The sequence below is a fragment of the Triturus cristatus genome, chromosome 5_1, assembly GCF_964204655.1.
Source record: "Triturus cristatus chromosome 5_1, aTriCri1.1, whole genome shotgun sequence".
Taxonomy (NCBI): Eukaryota; Metazoa; Chordata; class Amphibia; order Caudata; family Salamandridae; genus Triturus; species Triturus cristatus.
The window spans coordinates 736,582,833-736,601,148 of record NC_140587.1 but is presented as its reverse complement, the minus strand read 5'-3'; positions in this window follow the sequence as shown (position 1 = coordinate 736,601,148).

The window sequence follows — 18,316 nt, the reverse complement described above, 5'->3', positions numbered from 1 at the left end:
AGAGACTGCGGGGCACCGCCGCATTGGAAGCACCCGCCTTCAGTGTGCCGCGCTTCTTCTGGTGCAGAGGAGCGATATATATATAGATATATATATATATTCACTGAAAAAAACATAGGTTTTAGGAATGTTATAGTTAGTTGGACATTTCACTCGTACAAAACCACAGAAATGCGGCCGTTATAGTTTGTTTAGCTAACTATAACTCGCGCCCCCGCAATGCACTGCTGATGACGTCACATATTATATCACTCAGCTCTACTAACTATAACGGCCGACTTTCTCTGGTTTTGTACGAGTGAAATGTCCAACTAACTATAATGTTCCTGAAACTGATGGTTTTTTCAGTGAATTTCTAAGGTTTTTTCAATGCTATCTTCAAACTATAACATCCCTGAAACCTATGGTTTTTTCAGTCAATTTCAAAGGTTTTTTTAAATGGTAATTTTAGATTATAATATTTATAAAGCCTATCTTTTTTCTATAAATTGAAATTTTTTTGGGTGATATTTTGGAACTGTAATGTCCTTTAATTATTATTATTTTTTTAAAAAAATTATGTGATGTCTTGTGTGTTCTAAAATATATATATATTTTTTTTGTTGAGGAAAAAGTGGAATCGCGTTCCCATCATGTACCCATCTCGGTGAGTGTGCCAATTCAAGCGGCCATATTGCTAAAGTCATGAAGGAAGTGCGTTTGGTGTGCGATGGGTGTGAGGTGCGTATCCCGTGTAACGTCATAAACGTATGGGAACACATCATGTGCACATTTGGTATGCTATGGGTGCGCAGTGCCTGGCCCCGCGTAATGTCATATATGTATGGGATGGCGTCGTGTGCACATTTGGTATGCAACAGGTGCGCATTGCCGGGTCCCGCGTAACATCATATATGTTTGGGGATGCGCGACTCCCGCAAATAGTTTTTATGTTTTAAAACTTTATGTATATAACGTTAATGTGTATATGAGAGCAAGAGATTATCTAATCTATTTATAAAAATCAGATATTTCTACTTGTAATAAACTTATATTACTGTTAAATATATTTTCGCAAAGTCGTGTCAGGTGCGCGCTGGTTGCGTGCCGGGTGCGCGACTCCCATGTGACTTTAAAAGAAAGCATTTCATTGGTTCATAAGCTTTCAATTCTAGCAGTTCAAGAACCCCACCAATTGTTGTCATTCTCTCTGCAGCTTCACTGGAGAGACACCTGTTTTGTTTTTGCAGCTAGTCTGTAAATTGTTTGGGTCTTTCTTGGAATTTTATGGAAATGGCTTCTTTGAATCCTGAGCAACAACATACTTCTGATGAAGAAGAAATTGAAGAATCACCTCCCAAAAAGAGACCAGAATCCATCGTCTGGAAGATTTCACAATCCCAGATGGTGAAAAGAAAGTAAATGCAAGGAAGGTCAGCTGTACTCTCTGTCCACGGATTTTGTCTAGAGGAAGTGACAAACAATACTCTTGTGGGACGTCGAGTGTGTACAAGCACCTCCAGACGATCCATCCAAGACATTTTTCATGATAGCAGATGCGACGTGCACAACAAAATATGCAGCAAGGTGACCAGGGAGCTGGTCCTAGCACTTCGGGAGCGTCAACTACGTCATCTCGAGGGCCAAAAATACACTCAGAGTTTACAAACTTGCAACAGCAATGCATAAAATGCAAGGCCATACTATGTTGTGGTGAACAATCTGTGGATGCTGTTTGTTCTGCAGCAAGAAACCATCACTGCTAATTTTTTTTTTTTTTTTTGGAATGACAAAAGTTAAGACTTTAGTCTGTTGCTTTTTTCGGTTTTCCAAAAACACCAAAAACAATTAAAAAACAATCCAAAAAAAGAAAGAAAATTTAAAACAAAAAAGAAGAAAAGAAAAAGCTCTTTTCAGAACTACCTTATCTGGTTTAAAAAGAGAAATAACTGCATGCTAATGTCTGGATGATTGCTGGAGTATATGTGTAGAGCATGATTGATTCAAAGAGTGTATGTTTAGTGCATAGTGATTGTATGAGTGGATGCGTACTGCCTTCATGATTGCCCAAGTGTATTTGTAATACCTGAGTTATTGCATGAGTGGATGGATAATGCCTGGGTGAATGCATTAGTATATAAGTGGTGGTTGAGTGATTGGAAGACTGTGAATGAGCAGTGTCTAGGTGGTTAGATGACTGCATGGGTAGTGCACATGTGATTACAGCTGTGCATGTGTTACTGCCCGGGTCATTGCATGAGTACATGGGTACTGACTGGATGATTAGAGTACTGCAAAGAGAGTGCATGGTAAACGTGTAAGTGCTTGGGTATTGGAGTAGTGATTGGATTAGTACATGGTCCTGGCTGGGTGATTGGAGGAGTGCACAGGGAGTGACATTGTGATTGCTGGAGTGCATGGTTAGTACCTGGGAAAATGAAGGTGTGAATGAGCAGTGTGTAGGTGGTTAGAAGACTGCATGGGTAGTGCACATGTGATTGTAGCACTGCATGTGTTAGTGTCTGGGTCATTGCATGAGTACATGGGTAGTGACTGGATGATTAGAGTACTGCAAGGAGAGTGTATGGTGATTTTATAGGTGCTTGGGTATTGGCGGAGTAATTGGATTAGTACATGGTACTGGCTGGGTGACTGGAGGAGTGTATGGGGAATAACAGTGGGATTGCTGGGCTGCATGGGTACTACCTGGGAAATTGAAGGTGTGAACAAGCAGTGTCTAGGCGGTTACAGGAAAGTATGGGAAGTACACAGATGAATGTACTACTGCATGGGTGGTGCTTGGGTTACTTAATCTTACCTTTTATATAGTAGATTTGAAAGTCATTGAAACAATTTTTTCAGTTCTTTTTTATAATCTAAATTTATAAAAGTTTTAAACTTTAGAATTTTGGTATGTAAAAGAGAAGATAAAATACAGTTAAAATATATAATATTATAATTTTAAGAACACAACATAATTTTACCATTATATAACATATTCAGTTTGCCTTTTTTGCTGTTCTCAGAATCTATTGGATTTCACCACAGACAGTGATTTCAATAGCATTTAAAAACCTTAGAAGTTCACTGAACAACCACAGGTTTCAGGGACATTATAATTAGTTGGACATTTCACTCGTACAAAACCAGAGAAATTTGTCTGTTTTAGTTAGTTGCACTAACTATAACTTGTGTCCCCGCAATGCACTGCTGGTGACGTCACATATTACATCACTCATGACATGGTCAGTGACATCACTGATGACATCTCAAATAACATCACTTGATGACATCACTGATGACATCATCCACTTAATATCTGACGCACCTCCTCACACCCTAAGATAACCTTTCATACACCCACTCTAAAATACAGACTACCATTCTCGTAACCATAGACACACCAATACCAGTTACTACAAACCCACTCACTGATTCCTAGGTCTACACACACACATCCACTCATTCACCCATTCAGCAACTCATACATGCAGTCACTCATCAATACAGCACTATCATATGCACTCATACACCTATACATACACTCACACACCGCCACTCATCCATAGATGTACTCACACACCCCCTCAGTCATGCAAAGAATCAATTACACCCATTTACTCACCGGTACAGTTATACACAGACCACCTCACTTATTTATACAAATACTAACACATACTTACTCTCTTATACAATCTCTGATACAAGCACACACTCATCCATACAGCCACTCTCACAATCACTCACTCTCATGTATAGTCATTTATATAATCCAACACTCACATATACTGCCTTTCACATCTATAGTTAGTCACACACATACCACTGAGACATCCATTCACTCACCAACACACTGTCATAATTCCTCTAGCTACACTAGCTACCCTACTCCCAACGAAGTCAAAGGGACCCATGCATAAAAACCCACCCCTTTCCCTTGCAACCAGCACCACCTTTGGAGTAAGATGTGTTAATGGTGTTAAGGTCATGCTTATGTTAACATCTGTAGTTTGGTATGTATAGCAAGAAATCATGTTGTGAAACTATTTTCAGCCCATATGATAATAATCATTTTTTTCTTTTCAACATTTAAGCGCACTGCAAATACGCTTGTTTACTGGCCTCAAGCGCTGCCTCAATGTCGGTAGAGAAACAGCGCTTACAGTGAAATGCTGAACTTAGACCTACGGCCACTCCTCACGTCACGTTGGACGTGATTCCTACGTGGCAGCCATGTTGGGTGTGGCACTTCTATATAAGTATATGGAAATAGCAGGTGTACCTGCTAGTACTGTGCACTGTTCACTGGGTTTTAACTAACCCTTATTTAATTAATACAATGTTAACAATAACTAAACACTTATGCGTACAACGTTCATTCAAAAAATGTTGTATTCAATATGTTCATGGATTATTCAATTCATATCCAATGAAACCATTCCATTATTAGCATGTAAACAAGAAATACAATAGTTTGTGCATAATAGTACATTACACAAATCAATCTCAATATACAGAGCACAAAGAATCAGTTTGTCTGTCTTTAGAAAGCGGCCCGATGCATTTCGGGACTAGTGAGTCCCTTCTTCAGGGGAAAACCTGTAACAAATATCCTACAATTACTAATCATTATAAACATAACACATGTAGATCGCATTACCACAACAAATATTAGCAGTAGTGAAATTTCAATTAGAAATATATCCAATACCCAATGTAATGGTTGTCAGTCTTAAATGAAACATGTATGGCATGCTTGTGTTGAAAGTCACCGGAGAAGTGCTCAAAAGTGAAAAGCAAAGAAAATAAGAGACCATCAGTACCCAAGGTACAGGAAATCCATATTAATGCACTAGTCATGGAGGAAATCCCAAGAGATGCATAAAAGATTTAAATTCAGAGTGCCACTAGGGAGGACGAGAATTTCCCATCAGTGACTCAATAAAAAACGACTCACGATGTGATGGGAAAACTAGAGAACTATATGGGTCTTGATGGTTAAAAGCGCATTTAGATTAGAGAATAAACGATATGAGAAAAGGAGAAACGATCTGTAAAAAACTTACTGATGGTGATATTCAGTGATATATATATCAAAATGGCCATATGCTCACCTATCGGGCAGTGAATCGCCGACGAAAAATCAGGGATGATGTTTCTATATGGAGATAGTTCAGAACATGATTCTCTGCGTGGAAAATACCAGGTTTGGTCAAGAATCAATATGATAGTGGAGGAAATGGACAAACGAGCTAAAATAGTTACCGTAGCTTACCGGTTTATGTAGAATAATCCAGATGGCAGCCAATATTGAGGAAATGTTTTGGAAAATGTCCGTGTTATCCGAGGGCCGGAAAAGAAACGAAGTTAAGAACGGGGTTGAGCAGATGTGTACCTCGTCACATGATGTTCATAAAAAGAAATGACGGACTGCATGTAGTTCCATCTACACCCGTAAATAAACGTCCCCGCGGGAGACGGAATGAGTAATGAATGATCGAAAAACGAGTAAACAAACATGTCAAAAACCGCACCATCCGTTAATTATCAAAAACAATACGGAAATGAGGAGAAAATTGGAGGAGTATGAGCACTATATGTTCAAAATTAATACTGAATGATGAAAAATAATAACTTACCAATGGGCGCTCAGAAGTAAAAATGAATAAAAAGGAATGTGATGAAAAACACAGCTTTGAAGAGGTGCCAAAAATGCTTAGTTACTAGTTAGAAAAAGATAAGGCTATATGGATGACAAAGGCGAAATTAAAAAAAGCGTGAAGGGCAAGTAACAACACAAAATCAGATCCTGGGCGGACCAAGATGATCAAAGAGGTTGATAATAACCAATGGGAACCCCCAATGGGAAATAAAATCAGATGATGAAGAATGAAGTGATGCTGTTGTGTTAGAATGTGATACCAGTTTCTATAGATGTAACAGAATGGAAAACCACCACAATAAGAAGAATGTGAGATGATATGGTATTTATTTGATGGTGACCTTGAAGCTCAATCATGTTGGAATGTCATAATAAGTATTACAGAAAACAGCTCATATCTAGCCGATCATTTAACCCTAATGGAATCATAGTATTTAAATGTTGTATCCAATATATCTCTCTTTAGAGCAACTTCTTGGTAGTGTCTACCCCAGAATGTACTGACATAGATTCAATAACTTGGAACCTGAGTTGATAAATAACATGTCTGTGTTCCTCCCAATGTTTTTCTAGTGATGATGTGATACTGTGGTTTCTAATTTTACTTTAATGTTCAGTTATCCTGATTTTCAGTTTTCTTTCCGTCTTACCTACGTAAGCTTTACCGTAAGGGCATTTAGTGCAGTATATCACATTTTTAGAGTTACAGTCACTTGTGTGTTGAAGTTTTATTTTTTTACCTGTTGATGGGTGAGTAAGTACAGGGCCTATGATCACATTATTGCAATGTATACAATTATTGCATTTGGTAGTGCCTTTATGTTCAGCAGTTTCCTTATGTTGTGGAGAAGATGATAGTAGAGATCGTAGATTTTTGGCCCTAGTATATGCAAAAAGAGTTTTTTTTGAAAAAATACCGTTGAAATCAGTCTTGTGTTCTAACATTTCCCATCTGTAGTTTAAGAATCTTTTCACAGATTGTGAAGATGTGGAAAATTTTGACACAAAAATCAGTCTGTCTTCTTTCTGTCGATTTTGTGGTAATAATAAATCTTTGCGTTCTTTAGAATGCACTCGTTTTAAGCAATCTTCAAGTATATCTTCAGGATAACCTTGTGCAATATACCGTTGTTTGTATTCTTGCTCCTTCTGTGCTGTAGTAATTGGATCAGGTCAAATTCTCCTGATACGAATAAATTGAGAAAATGGTACATTTTTTAATAAACTCTTATGATGAAAGCTAGTGTAAGCAAGTGTGCTGTTTCAATCTGTAGGTTCTTTATAAACTTCTGTCTCAAATTTCTGTTTATCAATGGATTTTGTGACAAGTACGTCCAAAAAATGAATGCTGTGTTCCTGAATATGATAAGTAAATTGAATCCTGGGATCAATGGTATTGAGTGTTTCAATCATCGATATCAGTTTCATTCTGGTGTCTGTCCATAACATAAAAATGTAATTGATGTATCTGCAATACATTTTGATGTTTTGCCACCAATCTGGGTTTGGTATAATGTTTTCATATTCAAATAGGGCCATTAATGTATTAGCATATGCTGGGGCTCCAGAAAAAACCATGGAGGTCCCCGTTAGTTGTGCATAGAATTTTCCCTGCCATTCGAAATGACTGTGATTGAGACAAAATTTCAATAACTTTAGAATGAAAATGTTCTCAATCTCAATATCCTTCTATATAACACCCAGCTTCCAGAACTTGCTTGGCCTTCCTCTTGTTCCCGTGGAAGGTTCTCTTCGTGTAGACTCACCTGAAATCCGGTGCAGCAGGGTCCCTGATGGCAGCCTCCACAGCGATGTTCTTCACAGCTACCGGGGAGATTTCTTTTTAGATCCACCGGACTTTTCACCTAAGAGACAAGAGAAAAAGAAAGCTAAGTTTACACCTTTCCTTTAAGGTGCCCATTGCAAGACAGATTTATGTAACTACGCAAGGGATTAAAAGGGACAATTTTTGGACACCCTTTTACTTGCATAAGGAAAAGACTAAAACTGCTTTCAGAGTTAACGTGACATACCTTAATGACAGCAACGAATTGAGGTGAAAAGAAGTGTGCGCAAGGAGTTTGCTTTTTGCTTTTTGCTTTTGTGTTGTGTATTTGTTTTTGTTTTCTCATTCAGTAATGCATATAGAGGGGAAAAGTGATGAAGAATGACAGGGGTAAGTGCAATAATTTAAAAGGAAAGTACTAAACAATTGTGATGTTTTGATCCTAGTGAGAGTGCTAAAAAGTAACATATGTACTTTTTACTTTAAAGAGAAGAAGAGTACTAAGTTCCATCTTTAGGAATTGGCACACAACCTCCTTCCTGCCAACACATTTGAAAATCACCTCCACCATCACAAGAAGTACTAGGACGCTTCGCACAATACTTGAGTTTGCAGGTAGGAAATCACATTGAGATTTCAAGAGAAAAGTCTACAAGTTAGGAACTAGAGTTATTAATAAAAAGAACAAGTGGTGGATATTGAGTTAGTTTTATTTGTTGCCTCGCAGGTCGACAAGAGCCCTCCAGCGTCAAGTATCCAGCCCTCCTCCCTTATACCTATGGTTTAACTTGAGGTGGTTTTGTAACTCACAAGTTGATAAGTAGGGTTGAGGGAAGTTGGTCCATTACGTCTCTGCGAAACCAACAGTACACCAAGAAAACAGGTAAGGGTGAATTGTTACCTTGACACACACCCATACACACATTCACCCACCCATACAGACCTTCACAGATCCACTCTTGAACCCATACACTCAGTGAATAACCCACTCACACATCTATGCACAGTTACCTACCCCCATCCACTGACGTCATCAGCAGTGCATTGCGGGCACGCCAGTTATAGTTAGCTGAACTAACTATAACGGGGGAATTTCAATGGTTTTGTATGAGTGAAAAGTCTAGCTAACTATAACGCCCCTGAAACCTATGTTTTTTTCAGTGAATTTCGAAGGTTTTTTAAATACTAATTCCTAACTATAACGTGCCTGAAACCTATGGTTTTTTAAGTGAATTTCAATGTTTTTTTAAATGCTTATTTCTAACTATGCCTACTGAGATAGGACATGTGAAGAAAGAAGAAAAAACGCACAGAAAGAAAAAAACAGAAATGCAGAAAGAAGCAACAGAAGTCCTCAAAGACAAAGAAAAGTTCAGGAAGAAGGATAACATGCAGAAATAACAACCAGAAGAGCAGAAAGAAGCCTTGTTGCAAAATCATCCTGTACCCTCAACTTTTTCAGACGGATACTGGTGGTAACTGAGTCTGACTAACCAGTCCTAGAGCCAGTGCTATGTTAAAAGACACTCGGAATACAGTGAAAACACCTATATACACTAGGGAACACTATGCGTTGGGGTCCCCCTGTGATTAGCATGACCTCCTCTGTAAGCCCCTAGTAAATAATAGGGCAGGGGATTAAAACTACCTCTTAAAACGCGCCACAGGGCGTGTTTGCACACGTCACCTCAGGCCCCGTCCCCTCCCTTCCCCACTGTGTAAACACGCCCTGTGGCCGTTTTAATTTGGGAGATTAAGTCCCCTTGAATCCTGAGGGTCCCTAGGGTCCTACTAGACCACAAGGTACCTCCAGTAAGCGCCACAGAGCTGCTTTGCAGAGAGATGTAAAAAAGGGCACGGCTTAGACCACCTCTCTGCAATGCAGCGCAGTGGCGCTTACTGGAAGCACCTGGTGGGCTAGTTGGCCACGAGGGTCCCTCAGGATTGAAAGGGAATTATTTCCCTAACTTAAAACGCGCCACAGGGCGTGTTTGCACACGTCACCTCAGGCCCCGTCCCCTCCCTTCACCACTGTGTAACCGCGCCCTGTGTCCGTTTTTAGTTGGGAGATTAAGTTCATTTGAATCCTGAGGGTCCCTGGGGTCCAACTAGCCCACTAGGTACCTCCAGTAAGCGCCACAGAGCTGCGTTGCATAGAGGTGTAAAAAGGGGCGTGTCCTCAGAACACCTGTCTGCAACACAGCTCCCTGGTGCATACTGGAGATACCTGTTGGGCTAGTTGGCCCTCAGGGACCCTCAGTATTGAAGGGGAATTAATTCCCCAACTTACAACTGGCCAGGGGGCGTGTTTGCAGAGTGCTGCAAGGAGGGGGCGTGGCCTCAGTCGCGATGCAGGTCTTATATTTATTTAATTTCATTAAGAAGGAGGGCTGTGTGGCCTTTTTTCTAATTTATTGGCCCTGGGGACCCCATCCCCCAGGGCCTGCACCCTAATTTATTTTGTTGAAAAAGATAAATTTGGCCCTCCCAAGGCCTGAATCGGCCCCGGGGACCCCAACCCCCGGGTCATGGCCTTTTTAAAAAAAAATCTTTAGGAGGGGGGCTGCGTTGCCCCCCTCCTCAGGCCACTTATGGCCCCGGGGATCCCATCCCCCAGGGCCAGCCTTTGTTTTTAATTATTTTTTTTAAAATATATTTATAGAAACAGCTAGGACATGCTGGACAAACCGTATTTACCTATCACCATGACGATTTGCGTGATATTCATTAAAAGGCGACTGTGCATACAATGAATCCACGTGGAATGTATTTATACCGCTAGTGAAGCTCTGACGTGCCTGACGCCCTACCGTGCCTAATCCCGGCGCCCCTGCCGGTGGGTACTCTCCAAGTAGACACCCTTGTCATTTATTTATACAAACATGAGTAGCTATTGACGGGCACATTTAATACACACGCACACCTAGCCATTCAAAGGGGATTCGACAAAAATTCGACCAAACTATGCAAGTAACCCCCCTCAAGTTTAATAAAACACACATCCACCGCCGGATGTGTAATACTTTTTATTTTACTCTCTGGAAAGGAGACGAACCTCACATGAGAGTCACAGCGTGCTCCTGGCTGAGCCCAATGCTGTGTTACACCCACCAGTGCCCGCCGAGTGCCACACACCTCTGTGTTGTATTACACCAGCTAGTGCGTATGCTATGACACTCTCTAGCCCATGTGCACTGTAACACCACCCCGTGAATATGTCATGCCACACTTGCCTTCGCACGGGTTATATTGCCCCATCTAACGTGCCTTCCTTAATGCCTATGTTATAACGCACAGCACTATGCCATACATATTACAACCTGGGATCCATATCTTTGTCACAGTGCATATGCAATGTTACAGTCCCCAGCACATATTTTATATTACAACTTTAGAGACTAGTTAGGTTACACAACACTGCCCTGTGTATATTACACTCCAAGGTGCATATCGCATAGCACGCGCTTGTGCTATCTCGCGGTCTCCAATGAATCTGTCTTTGCGCACAATGTATTGCATATTATATTTCACGCCCCGGTTCATCTTATATCACACTTTTTGGTGCATGGTTTATACCATATACTATATCTAGTTTTCATTTTCAATCGTGCTCTCAGAACTATGTTCTATATAACACTGCGTCCACCTACCCTTTTCACGGGCATTACATTTTGCGATGGGGTGGAGGGTCAGGGGGTGTAGGGTCTGGGGGTGTTTCTGCCAAGTGAGCCCAGAGTCACAGTCACAAACATCCTCTTCTTCCTGAATAAAAGTGAGATTATGCTGCATACTTGCTCATATTTTAAGTAGTTCGCACAGACACACATTTTAAAAACAATAAAGTTCCTAATACCCACCTTCTCTGAACAGTTAGCTTGCTGCCCCATCCACCTCCTCCCTATCCTCTGTTGTCTGAATCCATGGACTAGCCTCCTCCCTCCTGCCATGCATGGTCTGATGTGCTGCCACTGCCCTCCATTTAGCATGATGTACCAGTCCACTCCTCCTGCCCTCCATAGCCCAATTCTATGGCCCATCATTGACCTTCTGCTTAGCCTCTGTGCTTAGCTTGCTGCCCCTCTTCTCCTTCCCCCTGCCCTCCGATGTCTTTGTGCATGCCCCTGCTCCATCCTTTTTGCCCACCATGTTCCATGGACCTGCCCCTCCTATCTACTGTGTTCTGTTGAGCTGCCACTCCCCTCCCACCTGCCTAGCATTGTCAGATGACTGTAACCTGTCCCTGCCACCTCCACCCTGCCTGTCCACATGCCATGCCCCGATCCCCTTCCTCCTGTCCTCCATGGTCCATTTTACTGCCACACCCTTCTGCCCTCCCAGGTCTGTTGTGCTGCAACTGCTCCTCCTGCCTGCCCCACGCAGTCTGTTGTGAGGCCCCTTCCCCTGAACTCTCTTGTCTGTGCCCAGGTCCTGACCCTCCCTTCTATCCTCCATGGTCCTTTGTGCATGCCCCTGCACCCTCATTCTTGCACATCATAGCCATTGTGCTGCCACTAACCCTCCCGCTTGCCATGCATGGTCTTCTGTGCTGTCATGGCCCCTCTCACCTTCCCTGTGTGGTCAGCTAGCTGCCCCTGACCCCCTCCCACCTTCCCTCCATAATATGTGTGTATGCCATCATAGTCTCACTATTGCTCTCTATGGTGTGTCTTGTTTCTAGTGCCCATCCTGCCTGACCTCAATGGTCATCTTGCTGCTCCTGCCCTGCCCCCTTGCCCCCAGCCCTCTGTTTCCATGTGCAGACCCCTATTCCCTCTCTCCTGGCTTGTCTGTTCCATTCTAATGCCCCTGATCCGTCCCTCCTGCCCTTTATGGTCTGTTATGCTGCAGCTTTCTCTCCTGTCTGTCCATTATGATCAGCTAGCTACCATTGCCTCTTTCCCCTGTGTTCTCTGTTGTCCATGTGCATGGTCCTGTCCCCTCCCTATTGCTTTCTATAGATTGTTGTGCTGCACTCCCATCCCGCATGCCCTGTGTGGTGTATTGTGCTACTGGAAACCCTGATACCTGCCCTGTAGGGTGATTTTGGTGCACCTCTCCATGTCCCTCCTGTCCTCTGTTATCCGAGTCCATGTCCCTACCCCAATTCCTCCTGCCTACCATGATCCAATGTACCATACTTGCGAACATTTTGAACTTGGTAAGAGGGTGAATTTGAAAAAAAACTGGGGTATTGATTTTCCCCTTTGAGTTATATTGAAAAAGAGGAGATTGTAGACAGGAGACAGATCAAATAAAGCCCATTTGAGCTTAAAAACATTGGACGTTTCCTGGCTGAAACGGGTCTGTTGGCTCTATGGTTGTACTAACACTGCCTCTTCCTTCTGCCCACAATGGTCTATTATATTGCCACCGCCTCTCTTGCCAGTCCTGTATTGTTGGTTTGTTGCCTCTGCCCCCCTTTCCACTGCCCTCCATAGTCTGGTGTGCTGCCACTGCCCTTCCTGCCTGCCCAGTGTGGTCAAATTGTTGCCTCTGCACTCTCCTACCTGCCTTCAATTTTCAGAGTCCGTGCCCCTGGCCTCTGCCTCTCAACAGTATCCCAATGAACAACTAGATTGCTAACATTCTATATTTATTACAAAAGTGTGGAACACCTGAGGTCATCTTGATCTAATCAAAACTGTAATACCTAGAGCATTTCCTTTAGAAATTACATATATGAGAGGGTCTTATTTGCATCAAAATTATAGTTAGTGCTCTAAAAAACTAAAATGAGGACATATTTTCTGAGTTTTCAAATAGCGACAAAGAACTTTTAAATTATTTGTAATCTTTATGGTTTTTTTTTATCCAGTTGACCACTTGATTAAATGTTGCACCTAGGGGAGAGGATGTGGTGTTACTTCCAGAGCTGCAGACTTTGCAACTGGGGAGCAAGGTTGGAGTTTCTGCTTCAGCTCAACATTCTGTGATTCTGGTCAAATCACTTAATCTCCGCATGTCTACAACCAAAATGAATTTGATCTTGTGTGATGTAACCAATGCTCATGTAAAGCACTCCAATACCTGACAAGTCTGCACTATATAAAACTGCAAATACACAAAAAATAAGTGTTTTGCACACTTCTGTCATTGGGCTACATGTGGGCTACATCTGGGAGATATTTGTGCTGCATTTGGGCTCTTTTGTCTCTGGTGGCCATCTTGGGAGATTTATTTGTTAGGAAGTTTCCTAATTTCTTCATTTACTGCAGTCTCCTCAGTAGGAAATGCTTTCAGTTTTTTACTTTGATTCCATCAAGAAGGTATTCAGATATGTCACACATTTGCCATAAATTCTGAATGTTAGCACTCTAGTTGCTCATTAGATCACTGTAGTAAAGCTACTGCTCACCACGTAAGTCTGCTGCTGGTATTAAAAGTGCATATTTCAGTCTGCATATCAGAATTTTTTTATGAAATGGAAGAGGATTTGAGAAGTCAGTCAAAATGTGCCCTAATTTTTCTTTCTGCAGCCCTAATCATACTTTCTATGGCAAAATGAACCCCCTCATTTTGCTCCTTTTTAAATTAAATGTTGTAAGAGTTACCACTTTATTCCAATCAAGATGGCTTCAGGTGTGCAATACGTTTGTCATAAGTAGGACTGTTAGCGCTCTAGTTGTTCTTTAGAACACTCTGGGAAGCTGCAGTAGAACACAAAGGAATCAACTGACAGTCTCTGCCCTTGTTGAATGTACATGTTTTACTGAGAATGTCAGACTTCATTCTCACATGACTGAGAAAGATAATGTGAATTTACAGAAAATATGCTCTCAGTTTAGCTTATAGATCACCTTCGAAACCTCTGTGGGAAATGCATGAGAAAATAGTTTTCTCTCAAACATGATTCATGATATCACAGCAGAAGGCTTTTTCACATGGTAAAATCACCTTAGAACACACCACAATTCCTAAAATGAGTATGGTACCATCAACAAATGTTTTATAATGTAACTAAAGTCTTAAAACCTTCTATTAACTGCAATGCTTTTTAATGAGGTGCTATCATGTATATTGGTCCCAAGATGGCTACCAACACTTCTTGGATGAAGTACTGACAGCCAATCAGATCTCACGATGAGATGTGTGGTTAGGCTCCACCCAGAAATATCTATCTTTTTAACTCTAATTTTCTCAGGAACTACTGAACGGATTTACACCATTTAAGCAAAAGGCACGAGTCTGAACTGAGGACTACCACTTTGCCAAATTTGGTGTAATTCCGTTCAGCAGTTTGGTCTGTAGCTGCATCAACAGGTCCTATGGGAAAATGCATGGGGAAAACAAGTTTTGGGACCCCCCTTTTTTCTTGGCCCCCCGCTTGATGAATCACTGTGAAATTTTCAGGATAGGAGCGGACCGGAGCTGGCCAAAAGTTTGGAAAATTTTGCGACTGCCAGTAGGTAATATATATATATATATATATTCACTGAAAAAACCATAGGTTTCAGGGGTGTTATAGTTAGCTGGACTTTTCACTTGTACAAAACCATTGAAATTCCCCCGTTATAGTTAGTTCAGCTAACTATAACTCGCGCGCCCGCAATGCACTGCTGATGACGTCACATATTACATCACTCATGACATGGTCAGTGACATCACTCATGACATCACTGATGACATCTCAAATCACATCACTGATGACATCACTGATGACATCATCCAGTGAATGTGTGTTATTCTGAAAATTAAATATGTTTTATATATGTATATCTCAAGGTCGATGGAAGAATAAATGGGTATATAAGTGTCTAAATGGATGATTTGTTTTTGAAAAATTGATTGTGTAACTGACTGATTAAGTGTATCATAGTGAATACATGGCTTAGTGAGTAATGTTTAAATATGTAAATATCTGTATCAGTCTCTCACTTTGTGTATAAGTGGCTGCATGGGTTGGTGAGTAGCTACATGGGTGTCTATATAGGTTATTAGTTGGTTTTTTGAGTATCAGTCTGAGTGTCTGCATGGTTCGGTGGGGGTATTACGTAGTGCATAGGTGCATGAATGAGTGACTCACTGTTTGTATGTGTTGAACACAGTATGTGTGCAGGACTGTATGGGTGGATGAGTGTGTGTATGGGTGTGTTAGTGAGTGAATGACTGTCTCAATAGTGTCTTTATGAGTAACTACATATGTTTTAAACTAGTATATGTGACTATTGGTGTATATATGTGAGTATATGTGAGAGTGAGAGATTGAAAGAGTTCCTGTATGAATAAGTATGTGTTTCTATAAGTGATTGTTTAAAAGACTAAGTATGTGTAAGTTTCCGTAGAAGTAAGTGTGGTGGTGTGTGTATAACTGTATATGCAAGTAAATGTATGTTTGATTCTTTATTAGCATGAGTGACTATGTGTGTGAGTAACTCTATGGATGAGTGGCATTGTGTAACAGGATGTATAGGTGTATGAGTACCTATGATGAGTGAGTACATGTATGAGTGACTGTATTGGACAGTTGGTGAATGAGTGGATGTGTATGTGGATCTTAGAATTACTGAAGAGGTTGTTGTAACTGGTATTGGTATGTCCATTGTTTTGAAAATTTTAGTCTCTATTTTTGAATGTGTGTATCAAAGGTTATATTAGGGTGAGAGGAGGTCTGCCACTCTATCACAAGGATGATGTCATCAGTGATGTCATCAGTGATGTCATTTGAGATGTCATCAGTGATGTCATGAGTGATGTCACTGACCATGTCATGAGTGATGTAATATGTGACGTCATCAGCAGTGCATTGCGGGCGCGCGAGTTATAGTTAGCTGAACTAACTATAACGGGGGAATTTCAATGGTTTTGTACAAGTGAAAAGTCCAGCTAACTATAACACCCCTGAAACCTATGGTTTTTTCAGTGAATTTCTGAGGTTTTTTACATGCTAATTCCTAACTATAACGTGCCTGAAACCTATGGTTTTTTCTGTTAATTTCAAAGGTTTTTTAAATGCTAATTTCTAACTATACCTACAGAGATAGGACATGTGAAGAAAGAAGAAAAAATGCACAGAAAGAAACAAAAGAAGTGCAGAAAGAAGCAACAGAAGTCCTCAAATACGAAGATAAGTGCAGGAAGAAGGATAACGTGCAGAAAGAACAAAAAGAAGAGCAGAAAGAAGCCTTGTTGCAAAATCATCCTGTACCCTCAACTTTTTCAGACGGATACTGGTGGTAACTGAGTCTGACTAATCAGTCCTAGAGCCAGTGCTATGTTAAAAGACACTTAGAATACAGTGAAAACACCTACATACACTAGGGAACATTATGCGTTGGGGTCCCCCTGTGATTAGCCTTACCTCCTCTATAAGCCCCTAGTATATAATAGGGCATGGGGATTAAAACTACCTCTTAAAACAGGCCACAGGGCGTTTTTGCACACGTTAACTCAGGCCCCGTCCCCTCCTTTCACCATTGTGTAAACACGCCCTGTGTCCGTTTTTAGTTGGGAGATTAAGTTCATTTGAGTCCTGAGGGTCCCTAGGGTCCAACTAGCCCACTAGGTACCTCCAGTAAGTGCCACAGAGCTGCGTTGCAGAGAGGTGTAAAAAGTGGCACGGCCTGGACCACCTCTCTGCAATGCAGCTCAGTGGCGCTTACTGGAAGCACTTGGTGGGCTAGTTAGCCCCCAGGGGCCCTCAGTATTGAAGGGAAATTATATCCCCAATTTAAAACGTGCCATGGTGCGTGTTTGCACACGTCACCTCAGGCCCCGTCCCCTCCCTTCACCACTGTGTAAACGCGCCCTGTGGCTGTTCTAAGTTGAGAGATTAAGTCCCCTTGAATCCTAAGGGTCCCTAGGGTCACACTAGACCACTAGGTACCTCCAGTAAGCGCCACAGAGCTGCGTTGCAGAGAGGTGTAAAAAGGGGCTTGGCCTCAGAACACCTGTCTGCAGCGCAGCTCCCTGGCGCATACTGGAGATGCCTGTTGGGGGCGCGTTTGCAGAGTGCTGCATGGAGGGGGCATGGCCTCCGGCACGATGCCAGTCTTTTATTTATTTTATTTTTTTAAGAAGGGGGGCTGTGTGGTTCCCCTTCTTATTCTAATTTATTGGCCCTGATGACCCCATCCCCCAGGGCCTGTCTCCTAATTATATTTTTTTGACCCCAATCCCCAGGGCCGGCCACTGTTTTTTATTATTTTTTAAAAAATATATATTTATAGACACGCCTAGGACATGCTGGACAAACCGTACGTACCTATCACCATGACGATTTGCGTGATATTCATTAAAAGGCGACTATGCATGCAATTAATCCACGTGGAATGTATTTACACCACTAATGAAGCTCTGACATGTCTGATGCTCTACCGTGCCTAATCCCGGTAGACACCCTTGTCGTTTATTTATACAAACATGGGTAGCTATTGACGGGCACATTTAATACACATGCACACCAAGCCATTCAAAGGGGATTCGACAAAAATTCGACCAAAACTATGCAAGAAACCCCCCTCACAGTTAATAAAACACACATCCACTGCCGGATGTGTAATACTTTTTATTTTACTCTCTGGAAAGGGGACGAACATCACTTGCGAGTCACAGCGCGCTCCTGACAGAGCCCAATGCTGTGTTACACCCACCATTGCCTGCCGAGTGCCACACACCTCTGTATTGTATTCCACTAGCTAGTGCATATGCTATGACACTCTCTAGCCCATGTGCACTGTAACACCACCCCGTGAAAATGTCATGCCACACTTGTCTTCGCACGGGTTATATTGCCCCATCTAACGTGCCTTCCTCGATGCCTATGTTATAACGCACAGTGCTATGCCATACATATTACAATTTGGGATCCATATCTTTGTCACAGTGCATATGCAACGTTACACTCCCCAGCACATATTTTATATTACAACTTTAGAGACTAGTTAGGTTAC